This window comes from Bufo bufo, chromosome 1, assembly GCF_905171765.1.
Source record: "Bufo bufo chromosome 1, aBufBuf1.1, whole genome shotgun sequence".
Lineage (NCBI taxonomy): Eukaryota > Metazoa > Chordata > Amphibia > Anura > Bufonidae > Bufo > Bufo bufo.
Window position 1 is genome coordinate 210,627,753 of NC_053389.1, and position 23,265 is coordinate 210,651,017.

The window sequence follows — 23,265 nt, forward strand, 5'->3', positions numbered from 1 at the left end:
GCCTTAGGAATGCTATTATTTTCCCTTATAACCATGTCATAAGGGAAAATAATAAAATTTACACAACACCTAACCCAAACCTGAACTTCTGTGAAGAAGTCCGGGTTCGGGTCTGGATACCAAACATGCCGATTTTTCTCACGCGCGTGCAAAACGCATTAAAACGCTTTGCACTCATGCTAAAAAATCGCGCATTTTTCTGCAATGCACCCGCATCTTGTCCGGCCCTCACACGCGACGCTCGTGTGAAAGAGGCCTTAGACTGCGAGACCTGCCGCCATGAAATCCAGATCTTTCAGTACGCCCAGGGTGGATAAAAATCTATGATTTTTAATTTTTTTTAATCCGATTTAAATAAAAATAAATCAGATTTTTTAAAATTTAAATAGGATTTTTTTTTATATAAAATGCTTTTTGAGGAAAATATATTACCATCCAAAGGTTATTCCATCATGAAATAAAGATTTGTTTTTTAATTATGTAGAATAAGGCTGTATATGCTTAATTTTTTGGGTAAATAAATTCCATTAATCCATTCACAATGTCATGTTCTTCCAGAGGTTTATGTAAGATTACTGGGCAGTTTCTCTGCCTACAAGATATTATCACAGATGCTTGGTTTACTTTTGCAGTTCTCAAAACTGAATTTGACTCAGCAGAGATCACATGCCTCTTCTTCACAGCGAAAATGTTATAACATGAACAGAGTTGAGAAAAATACCTTAATCCTAATGTCTACAAACCTATGAATACAGAATCAACCTAATCAAACTTATATGAAAAGTTGTTATTCTAAAAATCTTCATCTACTTTCTATTAGTACATTCTACAATAAGTTATACCAGCAAGAATTAGTCTTTATGTAGAAAACTATGATTTAAATCAAGCCTTACTGACTAGTGATTTAAATCGTGATTTAAATCAGTTTGAGGCCTCATGCACACAAACGTTTTTTTTCACGGTCCGCAAAAACGGGGTCCGTAGGTCCGTGATCGGTGACCGTTTTTTCGTCCGTGGGTCTTCCTTGATTTTTGGAGGATCCACGGACATGAAAAAAAAGTCGTTTTGGTGTCCGCCTGGCCGTGCGGAGCCAAACGGATCCGTCCTGAATTACAATGCAAGTCAATGGGGACGGATCCGTTTGACGTTGACACAATATGGTGCCATTTCAAACGGATCCGTCCCCATTGACTTTCAATGTAAAGTCCGGAGTCCCTTTTATACCATCGGATCGGAGTTTTCTCCAATCCGATGGTATATTTTAACTTGAAGCGTCCCCATCACCATGGGAACGCCTCTATGTTAGAATATACTGTCGGATATGAGTTAGATCGTGAAACCTCATTTCCGACAGTATATTCTAACACAGAGGCGTTCCCATGGTGATGGGCACGCTTCTAGTTAGAATATACTACAAACTGTGTACATGACTGCCCCCTGCTGCCTAGCAGCATCCGATCTCTTACAGAGGGCCGTGATCAGCACAATTAACCCCTCAGGTGCCGCACCTGAAGGGGTTAATTGTACTATCATATCCCCCTGTAAGAGATCAGGGCTGCCAGGCAGCAGGGGGCAGACCCCCCCCCCCCCCTCCCCAGTTTGAATATCATTGGTGGCCAGTGCGGCCCCCCCCTTCCTCTATTGTAATAAATCGTTGGTGGCACAGTGTGCGCCCCCCATCGGCCCCCCCCTCCCTCTATAGCATTAAATCGTTGGTGGCACAGTGTGCGCCCCCCATCGGCCCCCCCTCCCTCTATAGCATTAACAACATTGGTGGCCAGTGTGCGGCCACCAATGATGATGGGGGGGGAGAGATGGGAGGCCGCACACTGGCCACCAATGTTGTTAATGCTATAGAGGGAGGGGGGGCCGATGGGGGGCGCACACTGTGCCACCAACGAATTATTACAATAGAGGGGGGGGGGGGGCGCACTGGCCATCAATGATATTCAAACTGGGGGGGGGGGGGTGTCTGCCCCATGCTGCCTGGCAGCCCTGATCTCTTACAGGGGGATATGATAGTACAATTAACCCTTTCAGGTGCCGCACCTGAAGGGGTTAATTGTGCTGATCACGGCCCCCTGTAAGAGATCGGGTGCTGCCAGGCAGCAGGGGGCAGTCTTGTACACAGTTTGTAGTGTATTCTAACTAGAAGCGTCCCCATCACCATGGGAACGCTTCTGTGTTAGAATATACTGTCGGTTCTGAGTTTTCACAAAGTGAAAACTCAGCTTTGAAAAAGCTTTATGCAGACGGATCTTCGGATCCGTCTGTATAAAAACTAACCTACGGCCACGGATCACGGACACGGATGCCAATCTTGTGTGCATCCGTGTTCTTTCAAGGACCCATTGACTTGAATGGGTCCGTGAACCGTTGGCCGTGAAAAAAATAGGACAGGTCATATTTTTTTCACGGCCAGGAAACACGGATCACGGATGCGGCTGCAAAACGGTGCATTTTCCGATTTTTCCACGGACCCATTGAAAGTCAATGGGTCCGCGAAAAAAAACGGAAAACGGCACAACGGCCACGGGTGCACACAACGGTCGTGTGCATGAGGCCTGATTTAAATAAAATCCACCCTGAGTACGCCCCCCTTGTCTTCACCTTTTTTCCCCTGTACAGGGATCTGGACTCCGCTGCAGGGGAACCACCAGTTCACTACCTCTTGGAGTAGTCTCTATCCAAGTGATAGCTCATTGACAGGGATTAAAGGGGAATTCCGGTTACCATAAATATAACTTATGTTTTAGACTAATCCATTAATAATTACCTAATATAATGTAAACTTCACTTATTTACTGTTCAGTAGTTCTAAAAGTAGTTTTCTTCCTCTGCTAACTTCTGTGTTTCCTCATAAATTACCATGGCATCAGCCTGTAGTTCTGAGCCTTTGTCAGGTCGAGCATGCTCAGTGTGTTGCTATCAATTCTCTAGATAAATGTCTTGCAAAACAAAGGAAGTGTAAGGCTCCATTCACACGTCCGCAAATGTGTGCGGACCCATTCATTTTCTATGGGGACGGAATGGATGAGGACAGCACACAGTGTGCTGTCAGCATCCGCATTTGTGGAGCGCGGCCCCGATCTTCAGGTCCGCAGCTCCGCAAAAGATAGAACATGTCCTATTCTTGTCCGCAGCTTGCGGACAAGAATAGGCATTTCTATAGGGGTGCCGGGCGGGTGTGTTGCGGATCCGCAACACACCACGGACGTGTGAATGGAGCCTCAGTGTGCTGGTGATTACTGAGTAGAGGGGGCGTGACCGGACTGTATATCAGGCAGCCAATCAGTAAACAGCAACACTCACAGCAGGAAAGCTAGGGATTGTGGGGATTGTAGTTTTGTGAGGGAAGATCAGACGCTATGATACTCTCAGTCTGTTGCAGGCTCACAGGAGCTAGACAGATGGATCGCAAGGCAAATTGAAGCTCGGGTTATATGTATAGGTATGGGTTTTGGTTGGGTCAATGCTTGCAGCCTTAATGCAGTTTTTCAAAAATAAATTTACTTTACCGGAATACCCCTTTAAGAGACACTGGTGTGGAGCATCGGGGATCAGCCAAAACCATAATTGGGGAGAGGCCGAGTCTGGACAGGCAGAGTATGTGCAATCCAATAAACCGTGCAGGTCAGGCAGCTCCGTGTCAGAATGGAGATCAAGCAGCTGTCAGGCCAGGTAGTGAAGGTCAAATCTGGGAACACAGGCAGAAGTTGGTACAGGGATAGACAGACATAGAAACAGCACAGCGTTGCAGGACACTAGTGAACTAGAACCTATTAGGCTACTTTCACACTGGCATTTTGTCTTTCCGTTTGTGAGATCCGTTCAGGGCTCTCAGAAGCGGTCCAAAACTGATCAGTTTTGCCCTAAAGCATTCTGAATGGAAAAGGATCCGCTCAGAATGCATCAGTTTGCCTCCGTTCTGCTCTGGAGGCGGACACCAAAACGCTGCTTGCAGCGTTATTCTGTCCGTCCTGGGTTGCAGAGCGAGACGGATCCATCCTGACACACAATGTAAGTCAATGGGGATGGATGCATTTTCTAGGACACAATCTGGCACAATAGAAAACGGATCTGTCCTCCATTGACTTTCAATAGAGTTCAAGACGGATCCATCTTGGCTATGTTACAGATAATACAAACGGATCCGTTCGGAACGGATGCAGACGGTTGTATTATCTGAACGGATCCGTGTGTGCAGATCCATGACGGATCCGCACCAAACGCTAGTGTGAAAGTAGCCTTACTTAGGTACCTAGATGGAGAATTAGGGTGATCACATGCTGTGCAGGCTCAAAAGAAGCAGGCCTCAGCCTTCATGTAGGAGAGGCCTGCCTTCAAAACTACTGTGGCAGCCAGGCCCTCTGGGTAGAAGGAGAGGAACACCAGTGGATCTGAACTGACCGAACAGTGGAGTGGCTTAGCAGAACGGAGGCTTTGCCCACCACAGGGGGAGGAGTGGTGCAGTGGTGGGCATAGACCGCTGCCTTAACAGATTTTCCTTTTTGAACTGGACACCATTGACTGAAAGGGTCCAATTTTGGGGCTGCTGTATGGACAAGATCATCTGGATCTATCAGGGGACAGAGGAGGAGTTGGTTCATGGTATCACTGAACACCAGTGATCTAAATATCAGATTACCACACAGGACAGGACTCATGACCAGCCGATCTCTACAGAAAAGTCCAGCTGTAAACTCTGTTCTACACAAAAACTAATTTCATCCAAGTTTTTGGAAAGGAGCCCAACTGGTCAGTTCCTAAGAGAAGAATTTGTTCCAAGGAAGAAGCGTTCAAAAACTTGAAAGAATGGGGGTTCTTTATGGGGGGGGGGGGGCTAATACATGTGCTGATCCATGGTGTGGTGAACCGCAGTCCTTAGCAGAAGTCCAAGGGTCAGCCTCAGATTTCTTCCACAGATTCCACTGTGTGAACATAGCCTTATATGTGAGCTTCTGGAGAGCCCCTACAGCACTTGCTAGTGATGGGGTTTTCTACATGTATATCCACTCTGATTTACTCTCAGTTTTGGAAGTTACACGGAACAAAAATATAAACGCAACACTTTAGGTTGGTCCCATTTTCGATGAGCTGAACCTAAAGATCTGAAACATTTTCTACATACACAAAAGACCCATTACTCTAAAAAATTCTTCACAAATCTGTCTAAATCTGTGTTAGTGAGCACTTCTCCTTTGCCGAGATAATCCATCCCACCTCACAGGTGTGGCATATCAAGGTGCTGATTAGACAGTATGAATATTGCACAGGCCTTAGACTTCCCACAATAAAAGGTCACTCTGAAATGTGCACAGTTTTGCCTTACTTGGGGGGGCGCAGAAAACCAGTCAGTATCTGGGAAGTCTAAGGCACACCTGTGCAATATTCATGCTTGGCAAAGGAGAAGTGCTCACTAACACAGATTTAGACAGATTTCTGAACAATATTTGAGAGTAATGAGTATTTTGTGTATGTAGAAAATGTTTTAGATCTTTGAGTTCAACTCATGCAAAATGGGAGCAAAACCGAAAGTGTTGCATTTTATATTTTTGTTCAGTATATATATACTACATTTTAAAAGAACAAAAACAGGTTCTGGGACATCGCTGAGGACCATGTTTGCCCTAAGCTATGAGAACTTGTTCTGGGTAGGATTTAGCTCTCCCTACACTACTAATGATTTCTTCCCTCCAGGCATATACTGTCTGCAGGCTACGGCTTATTGAGAGAGGATCATTAGATGAAGTGTAATCCATTGGGGGTCATCTAAAAATATGTGGGGTTATCCTTAATAAAAGAAAAAACATCTCATTACAAACATATTAAATGGGTTGTCCAGGAATAAAATATTGATGGCCTGTCCTCAGGATAGGTCATCAGTACTAGATCAGTGGTGGTCCAACTCCTGGCAACCCCACCGATCAGCTGTTTGAAGAGTTGGTGTTGAGCACTGCATCGTCATCCTTGGCCAGTGATGCCACGTTCATTGGCGACATGGCCTATGTGCAGCTCAGTTCCATGCAAGTGAATGGGCCTGGGCTGCAATACCAAGTACAACCACTATACAATGTATGACACTGGTGAGCTGTGAAGAGGCAGCAGCACTCAGCTGATCGGCAGGGGTGGTGGGAGTTGGAGCCCCATCCATCTGATATTGATGAGCTATCCTGATGTTGTGGGTCATGCTTTTGACCATTGTTTGTTAATCTCCCCTATTCTTCCGATTTTGGTACCAAAAATGATGAAGATATTCACAAATTTGGCTAGACTCAAAGGTTCCATTTTTTCCCCAATCTTTAGTGGTAAATTCTATCATAGTACTTGCACAAATAATGATGGATGTAAACTTTATTATAGTCTCAACAAGAGACAAAATGTATTAAAATGCACATAAAAAACACAATACAATGGTAAGTGAAGAGCACTCAGAATAATGGAGCACCACTGGATAACAGAACGTGTCAAGGCTAGAGAAATAATAACTAGGCTAGAGAAATGACACACTCTCCCCCCCCTGAAGAAGCTTACACGAAACGTGCGTTGGGGCTCTGTTGGTTCACCACTCAGGTATTTACTTCATGGCTTTTCTATGGCTATTTCTATGTGATATACTCATGCACTTTGTCATTCTCTGCACTATGCACTTTATATCTTGGCATGCATTGTACCTCACCCTGATCTAGGCCTGTTAGCCTTGGCTAGGTTTCATATATTTGATATTTGGCTTTGTGCCATCCGTATATATTTTAGGATATATTTTTATCATTTCTCTAGCCTTGACACGTTCTGTTATCCAGTGGTGCTCCATTATTCTGAGTGCTCCCCACTTACCATTGTATTGTGTTTTTTATGTGCATTTTAATACATTTTGTCTCTTGTTGAGACTATAATAAAGTTTACATCCATCATTATTTGTGCTAGCCTTGTTTCTCTCTTTTGGTGTTACATCGTACGTGCAGGCTCAACACGTGTACTCACATTTCTTGTGAGTCATTCTCTATTGGTGATATATATCATAGTACTTACAACATCAAAGTAACGCTTTTCCTCCAGCATTCATTGTAATGTTTCCTCTCTTTCCCACAGTAGTTTCCTGCTCCTATTAGTCCCAGGAGTGCCTCTACACACCTAGTAGTCCCAGCAGTGCCTCTACACACCTAGTAGTCCCAGCAGTGCCTCTACACACCTAGTAGTCCTAGCAGTGCCTCTACACACCTAGTAGTCCTAGCAGTGCCTCTACACCTAGTAGTCCGAGCAGTGCCTCTACACCTAGTAGTCCCAGCAGTGCCTCTACACCTAGTAGTCCCAACAGTGCCTCTACACACCTAGTAGTCCCAGCAGTACCTCTACACCTAGTAGTCCCAGCAGTGCCTCTACACCTAGTAGTCCCAGCGGTGCCTCTACACCTAGTAGTCACAGCAGTGCCTCTACACCTAGTAGTCACAGCAGTGCCTCTACACCTAGTGGTCACAGCAGTGCCTCTACACCTAGTAGTCACAGCAGTGCCTCTACACCTAGTAGTCACAGAAGTGCCTCTACACCTAGTAGTCACAGAAGTGCCTCTACACCTAGTAGTCCCAGCAGTGCCTCTACACCTAGTAGTCCCAGCAATGCCTCTACACCTAGTAGTCACAGCAGTGCCTCTACACCTAATAGTCACAACAGTGCCTCCTCCTTCCACAGTAGCCATGGTAGCTTTCATCTTTCTCCTATTAGCCATGGTTGCCTCTGCCTTTCTCCTAGTAGCCATGGTAGCTTCTGCCTTTCTCCTAGTAGACATGGTAGCCTCTGCTTTTGTCCTAGAAGCCATTGTAGCTTCTGCCTTTCTTCTAGTAGCCATGGTAGCCTCTGCCTTTCTCCTAGTAGCAATGGTAACCTCTGCCTTTCTCCTAGTAGCCTTGGTAGTTTTTGACTTTCTAGTAGCCATGAAAAGGGTTACAGCCAGCTCACCTCAGCGTCCTGCACATCGGTGCACGGAGCGGACTCAAGCCAGTCCCAGTTGCAAATGAAGAAAATAGAAGAAATGCTCCAGCACCACGATAAGTGATGTAAAAAATCCCGGTCTTTATTAGCACCAAAAATTCAGGTGGATACAGCAGTCAAAGAATAACACTGGTGCCCCCCCGGTTACCCGGATCTACGCGTTTCGAACAGGTGTGTTCTTAGTCATGATCCTAAATGTCTCATATGTTTCCAGCTGAAATACCATCCGCCGGCCATCATCCCCGCCCACTCTGGGAGGGGTATAGTGGACTTAGGCGGGTAGTAAAATCAGCAAGGTCCATACGAGACACCTGTGTAAGCCTCATTACAAGTTACATAGTTTACATCCCAATAGTGCTACATACAAAATTCATAAAATACATAGAAAAAATATACATAAACAAAAGAATTTCTTTAAGTATATATATATATATAGCTAACATAAAATCCTTTGTAATCTAATCTCCCACAGATGATCCTTGCATTATTATTATTCCATACAGATTAAATTGTACAGTGGCAATTAGAATGGTACAGAAAAAAGGAGGAATAATACACAAACAATATAACGGAACAAGTTTCATAATAATAATGTATTCTTTTGTTTCTTATTTGCATCGTGATTTTCTTGTGGTTGCATATATTCATGAGCTAATCCCGACATCCATCCGGTATATCACTTTGCAGTAGTTGCATATCCCCATCACACTCGAAAATCGCATGGTGTGAACAGGGACTAAAGAAAAAAACCCCATTAAACATACCATGTTAAATAGTCAGTCCTGAGGTTGCAATGCACCATACTTGAAAGAACAATCCGGTCAGCAAATATATTTAAAAATATTAACTGATGATTGCTATTACGCATATTGCTTTGAGAATACAATCAGATCTCACACATGTAGTATTTTCAAAATCAGGATCCATGTACTCTCAATGACCTATTTCTCCTGTTCGAGTGAGGATCTTTATATATATTTTCTCAACACAGTACAAAAATAGATCCAAAGGGAGAAAAGACATAGCTGACCGATATTGTTTCAGCATACATGGTGCATGTAAATCTTCATATATTTATCCCTATCTTTCACAAAAGACTGGCATAAGATTTATTATAACATATAGAACATTGTGTGTCCATCCAAACTGTTGATATATATTGAAGGTCCATATAAAGGATACAATAAATATCCCATATATTCCTCTTCTAATTTGCCAAATTAGGAAAATGGACAAAAATTCTTCATATTATATAAGGTTTGACCCGCAGATATCAATGCTCTAAAACACATATGCGTCTATAATGCACTATCTATCGCTCGCATATCCAAAAGATCGTCCTCTGATATATATAGAAGCTTCACAATAATCATCCATGTATCTTGGTATAAGAGGGTAGACAAAATCCACATCCCTCATACTATATAATTATTGGATATGAGAACTATATATCACACATGTGTTCAGAAATCAAGCGCTGATATCTCCTGAATTAATAATAGCATGTCGGTGGGAAAGAGAAGAAAGAAAGGAGAGAACAACTAAAAAGTAAACATATATGTGAACATTAAAAACACATTGCATAGCCATGGTAATGCTGTAGATCAGTCTTAGTATAGATACATCAATTCCTTTTTGAGATTGAGCCCCAGGGGATGTCTGGTATTCAATCTCCAGATCCAAAAGGCTTCTCTAAGAAGAATTTTTTGCTTTAAATTCCCACCCCTTTTTGGCAACATGACACGCTCAAAGGCAAAAGTACTAAAGGAATCTACATTACGTCCATGCACATCTATGAAATGATTGGCTGCATTCGATATTCCCGTTGCCATTGGATTACAAATATAGTTTAAATGTTCTCGCAATCTATCTTTAAATTTTCTGCTTGTGCAGCCAACATAGATTAAATCACATAGTGTGCATGTAATAATGTAGATCACTCCGGTTGTGTTGCAGTTGATATAGCTTCTGATGGGGAAGCTCTCTGAATGGGATGAATTAGAAAATTCTTTGATGTTTTTTGTAAATTTGCATGTTTTGCATCTGGGGCCCCCACATTTCGAAAAACCCGTATATTTAAGCCATGTGGGTGGGTCCTTAGTATGGATTGAACTATACATAGAGGGTGAGAGTGTCCGACCCAAAGTATTAGGTCTCCTTGATACTATACGGCATCCATCTTTTAACACTTCCCTCAAGATCTCGTCCTCGTATAATATGGGGATGCATTTTTGTATAATTTTCCTGATTTCCGGAAATTGTCTACTGTAGGTCAAAACCAATGTTGGTATCTGCTTGTTAATTTGGATCTTGTCTAATACGGTGTATCCATTATTGATACCAGTATCTTTACTACTATTTCGGGAATAATTATTCCTAGTTAGTGATCTTATTTTGACATTGGTTTTCAACCCCAGTAGATTTAATCTCGATTTATTTTTTGCTATTTTAAAGCCCCTATGTAGCATCCATTGTGGGTAACCTCTTTTTTTGAGGCGACGCCAGATATTTGCACATTCACCATAGAAAGCTACATCTGTACTACAATTTCTTTTTGCTCTTATAAATTCACCAACCGGAATACCTTTTATTGTATGTAATGAATGGTGACTATTTGCCTTTAAGATGGTGTTGCCTGCTATCTCCTTGCGGTATGTCTCCGTCAGAACAACCTGACCCGGTTTCCCAGTCAATTTTAAATCCAAGAAGTTAATACTCTCAGAATGGTGGGAACAGGTAAATCTCAGATTATACTGATTCTGATTCAAATAATCAGTGAGTTCTGGTATGGCAGATACATCTCCACTCCAGATAAGGAGCAAGTCGTCGATGTATCTGCCATACCAGACAAGATATCCAGAGAAGGGGTTGTCAACTGAGTATATGTATTTCTCCTCCCAGAAGGCCATCGATAGATTAGCCAAAGATGGGGAAAATTTTGCCCCCATCGAGACCCCTGAGATCTGGACATAAAACGTTTCATCAAATATGAAATAATTGTGTGTTAGGAGATAAGAAGTAATCTCCAACACATAGTCAATGAACATATTTGAGAAACTACTGTACTTGTGCAAATTATATTCTAGTGCTAGGAGAGCGAAGGAGTGGGGGATGGACGGATACAGCGCTACAACATCCAGTGTGACCCAGGTATATTGGTCTGACCACATACAATTGTGCATATATCGTAGGACATCGGTCGTATCTTTAATATATCCCGGTAGTCTTTTGACTAGCGGTTGCAGCACTGAATCCAGCCATTCTCCCAATCTCTCATTAAGGGATCCAATACCCGAAACTATCGGTCTTAGAGGAGGGGGGTTAAGCCCCTTATGTATTTTTGGGAGAGCGTGGATTATAGGGGTTATAGGAAATTCTACTTTTAGGAAGTCTATCTGCTTTTGTGTTATATAACCCCTATCCAGACCCCTATTCAAAATGAGGGACAATTCAGATTTATAAGTTACAAGAGGGTTGCCCATAAGAGTGCTGTACGTGGTGGTATCAGACAGAACCCCAAGCATCTGGGAATGATAACATGCTTTGTCAAGTACCACCACGGAACCTCCCTTGTCCGCCATTTTGAAGATAAGGTCTTTTTTGTCCTCCAACTCCTTCAAAGCAGTTTTCTGTGCAATATTTAAATTGCACTCTCCAGTTGGAAGAATCGCACCCTGCACTTTGAGTAGTTCAACCTCAATAACCTCTTGAAACATATCCATGCTATTTGTACGATATTTGATAGGATAATAGTTTCCATTCGAAGTTACAAAATTGTGATGTATAGTTTGTTCACATGGTTCCCCATTACTCATCTGGAGATCCACAAGGCACAGGAGAGACTGTTGTTCTTTGAATGACAAATCCCTGAAAGGATTGTCATAAGTTAATTTCTGTTTATTATCAATTAAATCTCCTTGTGGTAAGGGGGAATCATGGAAGCATCTCCTTAATGTGAGATTCCTAACAAATTTGTTAACCTGTAAAATAGTAGAGAAGGGGTCAAAGTTAGTACTAGGTACAAAGTTTAAACCAAGAGAGAGTACATCCATCTGTTCAGTGGTTAATTTCTGACTGGATAAATTCACAACATCTAAAATTTGCGTATTATTACCATGTCCTGCATTCATTTGTTCTGCAAACGGGTAGACATCTGGTGGGGTCTTTTTGTGTTTACGGCCCCCCCTTCTGTGTCGTTTTTTGACTGTCCCGTTTTATCTCTGTTGTTTCTATTTCTTTGGTAATAAGAAGGTTTCGCTTGCTGTGAATTCTGAATACATGGATCTTCATTGGCTTCCTCTCCTACTGATTCACATGATTCTGAGGTCTCTAATTCAGAGTTACTGAAGCTCACTCTACGTTGAAAGTCCTGCTTATTTGTTTTCTTCTTTCCTGTATATTTTTTGTTGTTATATTTCTTTTTAAGGATGGACTTGGGTGTACTGTACGGGTTATCTCTCCTTCCCCACTCATACACTTGGTTATTTTTATAATCATGTAGGTCCCGTTGGAATTTACGGTGTTTCATATCCATTATACTATCCTCCATGATTTTAATGGATCTCACAATTTCTTCCTCCCTTTTGGAAAAATCTTCAGATGATTTATATTTCTCCAGAGCATTTTTACACATATCAATCTCGGTATGTATACTGACAAGTTTCTCACCCTCATGCTCGATAATTAGAGACATCAATTGTAATGAGCAAGTGCTCAATATTTTGTTCCAGCTGAGGACAAATGAGTCAGAAAAAATAGTGGTCGGGACCTTCTTTAATCTTAATCCCCGTGGTATCATCGCTTTTTCCACATATTTAATCAGGGTCGTGTGGTCCCACCAAATTTTTGTCTCATGTGTTAGGAGTCTCTCCAATTCCTGCAGCTGGGAGTTAATGCCGCTCTCATCAGTTGATGTAAAATCATGGGCTGAGAAAACCTGATCCGCTTTAAGTTTGCGGTCAGAACATGCAGCAAAAGCCATGGTTGGCTGAGGGTACCGAGGGCCAGTGATGACGCTATATTCGGGAAAATATATAGTCCATATACAATCAAAATGGTGGAGTGGTCAGGACTCCGTGAGCACGAGCACTTGAGTGATACAGCATGAAAAGGGTTACAGCCAGCTCACCTCAGCGTCCTGCACATCGGTGCACGGAGCGGACTCAAGCCAGTCCCAGTTGCAAATGAAGAAAATAGAAGAAATGCTCCAGCACCACGATAAATGATGTAAAAAATCCCGGTCTTTATTAGCACCAAAAATTCAGGTGGATACAGCAGTCAAAGAATAACACTGGTGCCCCCCCGGTTACCCGGATCTACGCGTTTCGAACAGGTGTGTTCTTAGTCATGATCCTAAATGTCTCATATGTTTCCAGCTGAAATACCATCCGCCGGCCATCATCCCCGCCCACTCTGGGAGGGGTATAGTGGACTTAGGCGGGTAGTAAAATCAGCAAGGTCCATACGAGACACCTGTGTAAGCCTCATTACAAGTTACATAGTTTACATCCCAATAGTGCTACATACAAAATTCATAAAATACATAGAAAAAATATACATAAACAAAAGAATTTCTTTAAGTATATATATATATATAGCTAACATAAAATCCTTTGTAATCTAATCTCCCACAGATGATCCTTGCATTATTATTATTCCATACAGATTAAATTGTACAGTGGCAATTAGAATGGTACAGAAAAAAGGAGGAATAATACACAAACAATATAACGGAACAAGTTTCATAATAATAATGTATTCTTTTGTTTCTTATTTGCATCGTGATTTTCTTGTGGTTGCATATATTCATGAGCTAATCCCGACATCCATCCGGTATATCACTTTGCAGTAGTTGCATATCCCCATCACACTCGAAAATCGCATGGTGTGAACAGGGACTAAAGAAAAAAACCCCATTAAACATACCATGTTAAATAGTCAGTCCTGAGGTTGCAATGCACCATACTTGAAAGAACAATCCGGTCAGCAAATATATTTAAAAATATTAACTGATGATTGCTATTACGCATATTGCTTTGAGAATACAATCAGATCTCACACATGTAGTATTTTCAAAATCAGGATCCATGTACTCTCAATGACCTATTTCTCCTGTTCGAGTGAGGATCTTTATATATATTTTCTCAACACAGTACAAAAATAGATCCAAAGGGAGAAAAGACATAGCTGACCGATATTGTTTCAGCATACATGGTGCATGTAAATCTTCATATATTTATCCCTATCTTTCACAAAAGACTGGCTAGTAGCCATGGTAGCTTCTGCCTTTCTCCTAGTAGCCATGGTAGCCTCTGCCTTTCTCCTAGTAGCCATGGTAGCCTCTGCCTTTCTCCTAGTAGCCATGGTAGCTCTTCCTTTTTTCTAGTAGCCATGTTAGCCTCTGCCTTTCTCCTAGTAGCAATGGTAGTTTCTACCTTTCTCCTAATAGCCATGGTAGCTTCTACCTTTCTCCTAGTAGACATGGTAGCTTCTTCCTTTATCATAGTAGCCATGGTAGATTCTGCCTTCCTCCTAGTAGCCATGGTAGCCTCTGCCTTTCTCCTAGTAGACATGGTAGCCTCTGCTTTTCTCCTAGTAGACATGGTAGCCTCTGCCTTTCTCCTAGTACCCATGGTAGCTTCTAATTTTCTCACTATAGAGTAGTAATGGCTTGTGTGCCTTTTTCAGTTATACATATAAAACCTTCTTCCTTTCTTAATAGTGACAGTAGTGCCCTCTTTCCCTCAGTGGTCACAACCAGCCCTCCCCTGTCTTTTGCCCAGTAGTCAACAAGTTGAGAGATCAGTCACTGGCCTCAGAAGTCTCCTGCCGTGCATCCAAGCCTCACTGCTGAGGCCAATAATTGGCTGCAGTGGTCACATACAAAGAGCAGTTGGGACCACCGGGGACATCAGGTGAGTAAGTAGTCTTAGTATTTGGTTTAATAACATTTACTGAAGTTAGTTTACTTTGTAAAACTCTTGGCCCACCCTCTGAAAAAGACCCATCACCTCTCCTAACGTCTGTTTCAGTAACTTATTTGCATTCCTCATAAAAGAGCAATGTGTCATGGCCAACTGGGTGCAACCGTTCCTCTTGTCCATAAGGTGGGTCCCTACACAGTCCAATACTGTCAGCACGGATTGGACAGTGTCAGTGTAGGAGCACATCCAATTAACTTAACAAGAACCATGGTAACACCCAGTTGTCAATGTGTTCCAAGAGGAATACCAGAGGAATGTCATAGTGCAGGGTTCTAAGGAAAGATGCAACATAATTGTTGTGGAATGTAAATTTTTTTTTTAGCTTCATGTCGCCGCAGCCAGTTGTCATTTTTTCATTTTCATTAATCTGTCCTTACAGGAGCTGTGTGAGGGCTTGATTTTTTTGTGGGATGAGCTGTATTATTTTTAGTACTATTTCCGGATAAATACAACTTTTTATAATTTTTTATTCCATGTTTTGGGGCCGTGAGGTAACTATAAACAGCAGTTTTTTATGCTGTTCAAATCTGTAGGATAAATAACATTATATCACAATATTTTGTACATTTTCAAATGTGGTAATGACAATTATGTTTACTTTTATTGTTTATATAAGTTAAATCCCTAGAGCAAAGTTTTCTCTGATCCAGGAGGTTGCAGGTGCACATCAGCTGGCCACAGCACTGCTGAAGCCAGTCATTGGCTGAAGTGCAGCGTATGAACATGCTGAACCGGAAGTAAAGACTGCAGGGACAGAGATGGAGACAGCAGAGGCCAGAGCAGCAGGAAGCAGGTAAGTATGAATTCTTAGCTTAGAGCAAGCGGCTGGCACATAATAAAATGTCACCGGAGAATCCCTTTAAGGGACAGGTCAGAAGAGCTGACAGATCCTCTATAAGTGTGCACAAACTGAAAAGAATGGCATGGCATTAAACAAGCAGGAAGTGCTCAAATCCACATGCAGTTGTGCATATATATACAGGGGAGCAGATCCTGCACTTGTGGCCCGTTGCTAACGACAATCCCCAGCAAAAATGCATACAGTGGAGGATGACGAACCAGCGAACCACAAGTACCACAATAGACATCCTACACAAGATAGCAATTAAGTGGATGTGATAATCAATATAACAATATAACAAAATAATAGCAAAGATAGGTGCACTCTGCGGTCTTACTAAACCCTCAAACTGATTTTAAAATTGAGAGATTAGCCAACATGTCCTACGGTGTAGGACATGTCTAAGCCCGAGCACTGCTCCCCTGTATATATATGCACAACTGCATATGGGTTTGAGCACTTCCTGCTTGTTTAATACCACGCCATTCTTTTCAGTTTGTATATATATAGAGATGCCTGGAGGTGTATAAACTCCAATTTAAATGTGCCTGTTTTCCATCTACAGGCTACATTTAGGTGCTCCTGTGAGGCCTGGGCCTTATCAGCCAGTCTTGAGTGGGACTCGCAGACTCCTCCCTCCTCCCATTGCTAGCATGGTTACATGCTGGAGGTAACTGGTGAGTTGTTTGTGAGTCGGCCTCATGCTCCTGTAATTTGCCCACTGGCTCCTGGTATTGCCCACATAGGCACAGGTAGGTGAGTGTTAGGTCCCGAGCTACTTGAGAAACCTTGGCGCGGTGCTCGGGCTTAAACATGTTCTACACCGTAGGATATGTTGGCTAATCTCTCAATTTTAAAATCAGTTTGAGGGTTTAGTAAGACCGCAGAGTGCACCTGTCTTTGCTATTATTTTGTTAAATTCTCTATAAGTGATGGCACTCCAAGGTAAAGTATTGTCCTGTAGCAGGAATCTTACCTACTGAACATTTTAGATCCTAATGTAACCATTTTCAGTTAACATTACAATTTCAAATTTTCCATCGTATATAAAACATGTCTTGTCGAGAGAAAAGCCCGTTATTTTATTACATCAAAGCTTATTTTTATCTGATGATATGGGAACACTGGGGCAGATATATCAATGTCACTGCACCTGGAAAGTGTTCATATGCTGTAGAACTTGAGACGCATGCTTGCACCAAATGTATGAAATTTGTGAGCCACAGCTTGCTCAAGCCCTCCCAACAGACCAATCTATCATGATCAATGGCTGCACACTCTCCCCGGTCAACTAAGTCTACTTTCACACTCACGTTTTGGCTTTCCATTTGTGAGATCTGTTCAGGGCTCTCACAAGCGGTCCAAAACGGATCAGTTTGCATTCTAATACATTCTGAATGGAAAAGGATCCGCTCAGAATGCATCAGTTCCGCCTCCATTCCGCTTTGGAGACGGACACCAAAACGCTGCTGCTTGTCTGATGAAACTGAGCCGTTTTCACTGACACAATCTGGCACAAAAGAAAACAGATCCGTCTTGGCTATGTTAAAGATAATAAAAACGGATCCGTTCTGAACGGATGCAGACGGTTCTATTATCTGAACGGATCCGTCCATGACAATGTAGCAGGTATACCAAATCATGTATCACATTGAACAGGCGATAACATACAGATCTAATACATAGTTTGCACTATTTAAAAAAATTGACAAACTCCACGTTCGATACTACAGTTAACTCGGATCTCCCACAGTCTTTAGACAGTTTTTGATGCATTTTTGGGATAAAAATGATGCCAGCTACAAAATGGCACAATTCGGATAATATAAAGCCCTAAGACATTTTGTGTCGCATATAGTGATGAGCGCAGGGGCTATATTCGAATTTGCGATATTTCACAAATATTTGGGCGAATATTCGGCATATATTCGCGAATTCGAGATTGCAAGAAATCGGCAATGTAATATTCACGTAAAGCGAGAGAAATACAGGTGTGGGTCACTATAGCTACATTTTCCATGCTGCTAGAAGTTTCCTGAGACTGGAGAAAATGGTTGGCACGGCAGAACATTAAAAATGGCTTTATATGCAGATAGAGTGCTCCAATATATTCGCGATTGTGCTAATCGGCACTAATGATGCAAATATTTTGGCACAATACGTGAAACTTCACATTTTAGCAGGTCAGACTACTTATTAGTGATTGGTGCACCATGCATTGTTGTGATATCACAGCACTATGTCTGTAGCATGTATGTATGTATGGACAGCAGAGAAACAGTAATTCCTATCACACTACCTAACACCCTGCACTGCAACAGCTACACTGACTATCTCCTATTAACTATCTGTATATCATCTATCATCTGTCACTGCTCTCTCTCTCAGAACTTTGAAAAACTGTGGAAAATGGCTGCTGGGGAGGTTCTTATATAGTAAGGGGTAGACAACTTTCCTATTGGTTGCTAGGGATGTTGCTAAGCTCTGACAAAGACATTGCAGCCTTCTCATTGGCCCACAACAAGAAGGGAGGTTTCTGCTAAAAACAAAATCTAGAATATTTGAAATTACGAATATATATCACTATATTTTAAATATTTGCGAAGTCTCAAAGTGCCAATATTCGTGATTAATATTCGCGATTCGAATATTCGCGCCCAACACTAGTCGCATCTACTCTTCACCACTTTCTAAGACATCACAGATTTAGAATCAGTTAACAATTCAAATGATAAATTTGACGCAAAATAAAAAATGGCACAAAATGTTGATACAAAATAAAGCTAAATATCTCTGCCCCGCTGTGTGCAAAACTGACACATTTTGTTAGATTTACTGTAGGGCCAAAGGGAGTGGTGCATGATACAGTGATACTCTTTTTGGTGTCTCCCATTTCTCCTTGGATTTTGGAATTTACCTAATTTGCAGTTTTCTCTTATCCCCCATGCATAAATCCCACTTCCTGGTTTGTCATGTGACTGCTGTCTCATTGTTAGCCCAGCGCTCCGTAAAAACAACTACGATACGTCGTTATATATTTCAGCGCTGCAGTCCAAACTGTGACGTGGGTAAGTCTCACACTTTAAAAGCAATAAAGTCAAACAGACCGCGCTGCTGTACACCAATATGAATCTCCTTGTCAATCACAACAGGCTATTTCTCATCGGACATTGAAAACACCATCCAGCTCCCCAGGAAAGCGTCTCTCCTCTTCCAGACTCTCCTATAGGGATCAAGGATTCGCCACAATGGTGAAGTATTGCCAGACTCCGTAAATATAAAAAGGGTTTATTCTACTTACAAAGCACATCAAAGTCTTAAAACCGCATGCACATCCACGCCCGACCCGGGTTTCGCTCTCGCGCTTCTTCAGGGGCGACTCTACTCAGTGTATGTGATTGAATCAATTTAAAATACATCCCCCACCCACCTCCCAACACCCCAGGCCAATCACAATCCCTTGCATAATAACCATAAAACAGAGAATTACAAACTTCATCTTAACAAAAGCAGAGCATCATATTAACATTAATACATACCAGCTTTCTCACTAAAATTCAATTCCTTTCCAAAAATCAATCTCTGTATTTCATTCATAAAACACACCCTCTATCACAGTGACATACCCTATGCAGGGTGACTCAGAACGTCATGTGATATCTGTGCTATCTGAGCTTCCTTCCTGCTTGAGTCCTGTACAGTTGTTAGGGCGTGCGCGGGCGTGTCTGTCCTCCTTTTGTGAGGCAGCCTGTAGACGCCCTCTATCTCCCCAGCCTATGGCTGGGTTGCAGGAAGTATTTAAAGGCACTTCCTGCTCCTGGAAGGCGCCTGAGCAATCTTGGTCACTAGCTAGTCTAGTCCCTTGTGTGAAGGTGTTACTGCTATTCTGTATACCGGACCCTGCTTCTCAATTTAACAGATTTTGCTTGATTGCCGCCTACCTCTGACCTTAAATTTCGATTACGTACTTTTCTTGATAACTGCCTGCCCTGACTCTAGACTTCCTGATTACATCTTTCCCCTCGGTGCTTGCACCGATATCTCTGACCCCCTGGTCAGCTGCCACTGACCTGGGTACTGCTCTGGAGTGGTACCTGGTAACTATCCTAACTGCCCAAGTCTATCCTCACCATCAGAGGCTCTAGTGAAGACCAGGTAGTTACTTAGTCACGCCCCTCCAGGGTATAGCCGGTCACTGCCTTCAAACAGTGAGATGTGTCCTGACATCAGCAGGACAAGTGACACTAACCAGGTCCTCCATATATTCAAAATGCTCTGTGTAACTGGAGTTACAACAGAGGCAACCTGTGCTAATGCCCATCATTTGTTAAAGTGAAATGTCTGTCTATCCATCCATAGCTCACTCTGTAACTGATATGTAACTGACCCTGTACATCGAGGAGTGGTTATTGAAGGGAAGAATCGCTGTGAGCATGTGCGTCCTCTATTACAGGCTCCAATACTGGACGTTACCAACAGCAACTAAAATGGAAACTGATTTGCCACAGGGTGCAATGGTAGTCTAATAAATCTGGAATAAGGCAGTTTTGATAAATTGTAGTATTTAGGGAAAGTGATAGAACAGAGATATCTGTTGGGCAGGATACATTTGTAGTAGTGGCACAACCCCCTTAATTTTGAACCACTGGACCACTCTAATTTCAAGAGAATTGATCAACTTAGAGGGAGGTTGGCAAGGGGAATTGTGTTTTGCCAGGGGCGGACTGGGAAATTAAAGTGGCCCTGGAAAGATTGTAAAAGAGGCCCCATGCTGAAGTTGGGTTCAGATTGACAGGATGTCGGACAACACAAGTAGGGGGATCAGCAATACCATAGTGCAACACAAAATACCGCCCCAGCAGAATCTAATACCACAATGGAGCTCAAAATACTGCCCTCTGCACTGCAGTATTCAACTGTATCACTGCCCTGAGGATGACAATACAGCTGAATTCAGGAAGGCACCTGCGGCTGCTGGTCAAACGCATAAGCACCTGATGCTCCTAGCTTTAATTACTACTAAGAGCCTGAGATCATTATGTATCCAGCTGGTGGTCATGAGGAGGGCTCAGGTGGGCTCCTGGGCATCAGCCCACTGGGAAATTTCCCTGTAGGGTCCAGGGCCAGTCCGCTACTCTGTTTTGCCTTCCTCTTGGTCAAATAACTAGGCCTGATAAAGGTTGAACCTGATGGACAACCACCATAACTATACGTATGTAACTAACTGTATTTGGTGATAGGCCTTCACTGTCTGTGGTGGGATCCCCATTTAAAAGCAAAGCAGGAACTAGTTTTCATTAAAAAGAAAAGGAATTAGGTTCTGACCATTGAAATATCCCATTCATCTCAAGGTGCTCTGTCATTTTCATTATATATACATATATATACAGTATATATAATTTTTTTCTACAGCTGATAAAAAAAAAAAAAAAAGATAAAATATTAGTGTGAAAAGCTCAATCATTTCTGGCTGACACATACAACACTGCTATATCTAGGTCACATAGGTTATCTGCGGTTTGTTACTTCCATGTTCCTTCATTGATTATTCTGTAAACTATGGTTCTCGGGGGATACTGACATTTACTTACACTTTCCAAGAACAGTCAAGAACTATTTGATAATTCCAGGAACTGGTGCCCTCCAGAGAAATCTATTAACAGCCAAATAATTTGCATTTCATCATTAAATATAAAAGTGGGAAATTTGGATCCTGCTTGAGCATAATGTATGCAGTGTTTGCTTAATGAAATTAAATATAGTACATTGTCCATATAACATCCATTAATTGATTTGTTTCATTTTGATTTATCTCACTAGATAGTAATTATCTACCATCATTATTTATCACATCGTTTTCCCCTGAAAATAAGATGTACCCCGAAAATAGGCCCTAGAATGATTTTTTGGCGATTTGGGATAAGCTGTACTCCCAAAATAAGCCCTAGTTACAGTTCATAAAAAAGTTAATTTAAATATGTAGTGTTTAGGCAGCTATGCATGTAAAAAAGTAAATAGAATACAGTAGACCCCAAAAGAATAAAAAGACCCCTTGAGACAAGGCTAGGTCTACACAACGACATTTGTCGCGCGACAGTTTATCGCACCAATGTCGTGCGACAATTTTTATAATGATAGTCTATGGTGTCGCAATGCGACATGCGATATGCTGAGACTGCGACGCAACATTCAAGATGGATTTTTCTGTGAATGTCTCGTCGCAGTCGCCGCATGTCGTATTGCGACACTATAGACTATCATTATAATAATTGTTGCGCGACATTGGTGCGACTAAAATGTCGCGCTACAAATGTTGCAGTGTAGTTGTGCCCTATCTGTCGCTACACGATCACATAGCTACAGGCTATTTTCCTTTCTTGTCCCAGATAATAAAATGTAACTTTTAATGATTCGCTTAAAATGAAGTCAGCACATCTATTTACTTTTATAAGTGAGCTCTGAACACTGTGGGTTAAAACTAGCTGATGCTCATTATTAGTGCCAGATCACTATGTTATTTAATCGCTTCGTTTTTAGACGGTGGCTGGGAGTGCACTTCCCCACACCACCACTCTGATTGAAGTGCGCACTGGCACACACTGATCGCTTATAGCATAGGACGTATCTGTGTATTAATCAAACACTTGAAGGCACATAAACATGAGAGGTCAGCAAACTAAAACCTAAGACTGCCCCCCGACATGTTTCACCAGCTAATCTGGCTTCATCAGGGGTTTGGGCAGCAAACATCTGTCGCGAGACACGTCGTCGTGTAGACCTAGTGCTAGGCTCTCACACAGATCAGGTAGTCCCGCTGTTATCACTCTCGAGCGTTGTGGCTGCTTCCAGTAACCAGGGTGAGCCAACCGCTACACTTTGCTGCAGTGGAATGCAGCTGGAACGGCATGGGACCTAACAGTGACGCGGCTTTGACAGGAGTGACACAGATCTGTGTGTGAGAGCCCATATTCCATCCACCATGGGCACTTGCCAACTCTGATTGGTTTGGGTCTAAGGGGTCTGAGTGTGATTATATTTGAATAAATGTAATTTTTTTGGTTCAGGAATAAATGTAGATTGTTGTTCATGAAAAAAAAAAAACAACAAAAAAAAAAACATCCCCTGAAAATAAGCCCTAATGCATCTTTTGAAGCAAAAATGAATGCAAGACCCTGTCTTATTTTCAGGGAAACACAGTATCTATGGTTTTTACCCTAGTGTAAATTAACATGCCCTCGTGACCACGTTTAATGTGATAATAACTTTGGAACGCTTTTACTTATCCAAGCCATTCTGAGATTGTTTTCTCGTGACACATTGTACTTCATGATAATCATAAATTTGAGTCAATATATTTCACCTTTATTTATGGAAAAAATTCCAAATTTACTAAAAAGTTGAAAAATTCTCAATTTTCAAAATTTCAATGTCTCTGCTTTTAAAACAGAAAGT